Genomic DNA, 3,509 nt, shown 5'->3' on the forward strand with positions numbered 1-3,509 from the left:
CGTCCACATCCTGCATCAATGTCCACAGAGAGCTCCTCTGGGTTCCTAATCAGATCACAAGTCCAGATCCCCCCAAATTACTCTCCTTGACTTTCCCTCAAGAGAGTGCCATGCTCACTTGATGTTGCCTGGGACAGGATTACAAGAAGAACAAAAAAAATGAGAAATTGCATGGTGTCACGGAATTTCTGAGGATTCCAGGAGAGTAGAGCCTAGAAGACTGTTTTCTCCAGTGGTGAGCCGTTAGGCAGTGTCTGCTGGATGCAGTGCTGGAAGAAAGCGAACAGATATGGGTTATATAATGTTACATATATCATGTGCATATATACATAATATATATGTAACATATTTACATATATACTATATAATGTATATATCACAGATTACGATATATAATATATAAAATTATATTCAGGCTGTGGCTTCAAGGGTAGACTCTTTCCTTGTGGATACAATCGAGTCAATTCCTTCAGGGAAAAAAAAGTGTCGTCTTGGTTAATGCCGTTGGGGTGTGTGTGTCTGTGGCTATTCCTATATTTCTTTGGAACTTAGGTATCTTGATATTATCCTTTTCAAGTAAAAAACAGTCAGATGGTTTAGAGAGCATAATTTTTTTTAAAAATGGAAAAGACCTATACAGCGCTCTAAATGTAATGCTTTGTTTCATGTTCACTGGAAGGAAGGCCAGGCTGAGAGCCCAAGGTTGAAAGGCAGATAAACGTCGTGATTCGAGGTTGCTGAAAAGAGGCAGCAAACACTCCAGGCTGTAGCGGTGCTGCCCTTACTTACAGCAAGAGAAGAGACACAGAGTGCACGGGAGCCCCTCTTTGCATAGAGTCTGTCCCTGTGGCCAGCGAATCCCTGCGGCCCATGCTCGTGATGTTGTTTTGAACAGCAGTGGAAGGAGCTGGAGTGGGGTCTGACATACGGAAGGCTGGGAGTCATGGAGACAAGCCCTGAAGCAGAACACAGCAGCTCATTGAGAGGGAACAGAGAAAGATCTTCCCACCCAAAGAGATGCTCTCTGCACAGGCTTCCCTTAGGGAAGTGGTCCGGGCTCCAGGCTCACTTTTTCGCGGCACAGTGGCATGGAACTGCCTCTACCAATGCCTTCCCTCACCGAGCGTTTTACCTTAAGCAGAATAGAAGGAACCAGGGACCAATTCTCTTCCAATCAGATCTCCATGTTCCAGTCTCTCCCTCTAAGTTTTATATTTTCCCTGGTTCCTGCTGCTTTCCTACTTGTTTTAGGGGGAGTTCTTTTTTCTAAGACCCTTCTACTTGGGAGTCTGCCGGTTTAAACTGTGCAGCATTGCTTAGCTCTCTGTTCTCTTAGAGCACTCTCTCCCTGCCTTCCTCCACAGGCTCCTTCACTGAAGCCTACAACCAAATTAGATTATTTAAATAAAAAATAGCCTGTCTGTGATCCTTTTTTCTCCTCCCACCGTTACTCATGGTTTTCTTTCATTCATTCTCGAAGTTCTCAAATGAGTGGTCTACACTCATGTGTGGCGGCCTCTGCTCAGGTGTGTATCCTTTTCCATCACCCCCTTGTCCCTAACCCATTACATCCTGGCACCTCAAGACGTCTGTCCAAGCTGCTGTCCAAAGTGCACTCCCTAAGTTCAGCCAAGGCTTTCACATCCCCAGCTCAATGGCTTTTCTGTCTGTGATCTTCTGACCTGACCACATTGCAATATGTGCCTTGTAAGGCCACTTTAAGAAACCTATCCCTCCGCTTCAGTTCAACACTCAGAGAACTTCATGGACTTCTGCTCTGTATCAGGGTCTTAGGACCTGGTGCTGTGCAGGATAGAAAAATAAACAATAATTTACTCTCTATGCTCTGCAATTTTCACTATTTCTTAATCTAATGGAAAAAGATACACACTGACATAGTAACACAATGTAACAGACATCCATTTTCTGTTTTCTCCTCCCATCCTTCTGACTCTGAAGTCCCCAAAAGGGAGCATCTTCAAGAATTTAACATTTTTACGGCAATGATGATGATGATGATGATGGTAATGATTCTCCTCCTGTTCATCATTGTCACGTCATCATGACTGAGATTTGTTGAGCACATATTATGTACCAGACACTGTGCTAAGTACTTTACTTGCATTTATTTCATTTGAATCATACAGTAATTTGATAATGTTGATACACTTATCTGCATTTCACAAGTGGGGAAACTGAGGCAAGGTGATGCTTGCATGCTTCTAACTATTCCAGGTGTTTACTCACAGGCCTCTGCTGGCTTCATAGTCTTTGGGATGTGATTACCTATGCCTGCATGCAGCTGCCTTCCCTCTTCATCTCTGGTCTGGACCATTTCCCCAATATTTTCAGCCAATCTTTACATCACTTGAAGATCATTGCCATCTTGATAATACTAATACCTTGTACCTAGTTCTTTCTGTAAATATCAACTTCATTCCCCAGATTGGTTGCTGATAGGCGCTGGAAACTGATTCCTTCTGACTCTTCTCTTCCTTATTGCTCAAACACCATCACTCATGGCATCTTCTTTTTTTTTTTTTTTCTTTTTCTTTTTTTGAGACAGAGTCTCACCCAGTCTCCCAGGCTGGAGTGCAGTGGTGCAATCTTGGCTCACTACAACCTCTGCCTCACAGGTTCAAGTGATTTTCCCACCCCAGCCTCCTGAATAGCTGGGACTGCAGGCATGTGCCACCATGCCCAGCTAATTTTTGTATTTTAGTAGAGGCGGGATTTCACCATGTTGGCCAGGCTGGTCTTGAACTCCTGACCTCTAGTGACTTCTCTTCAGGCTCCCAAAGTGCTGGGTTTACAGGCATGAGTCACCATACCTCGCCAGACATCTGCCAATTCTTTCTACAAAATGGTTTGCACAATCTTCAGGGCCCAACCCAAATACCAGCTCCTCTATGATCCCAGTCACCCCAGTTGAAAGTGGTCCCTCCCTACTCTACAGTTCTGAAGAGCTCACTTTGCATGACACTTAGAGTTTCTATCCAGTTTCATGATGAATGCCACATACTATTTGTGAACAGTTCCTACTATCATTAATAAATGGTGTCTTTTCATTTATGTCCTTATGTTAATGAGAAAGTACATCCTCAAGTCCTATGTCGCTTTCACCCTTTGGATAATAAGAATTATTTTCAAATCCTAGAGTATCCCCTCGGATGCTCAGGGATGCATATCGCAAAGAAGAAATAATTCCAGAAAAGCAAGGAGATAGGGAGAGAACACCAGCAGCTAATGTGAAGACAACAAATGATTTACAACATGAGAACAATCTGAACACACTGGGGTCTGACATGACATACATTCGTGTGATGCTGAGTGTGGCAGGCAGCCACTGCAGTGGCGCCCAGTAACCCCTGCCTTTAGGGAATGCTGGCATCATGCTTTGGTGCAGATAGAATATGCAGCATGGAGCAGAGGCTTACAAGACTGAAGGCCAGAAGCCCAAGAGCGGAAGTCAGGGCTGCTATGTTTCGGATGCCAGTGGGAGAAGGGGG

The sequence above is a fragment of the Sapajus apella genome, unplaced genomic scaffold (genome assembly GCF_009761245.1).
Source record: "Sapajus apella isolate SASKATOON/1434 unplaced genomic scaffold, GSC_monkey_1.0 scaffold456, whole genome shotgun sequence".
Classification (NCBI taxonomy): Eukaryota; Metazoa; Chordata; class Mammalia; order Primates; family Cebidae; genus Sapajus; species Sapajus apella.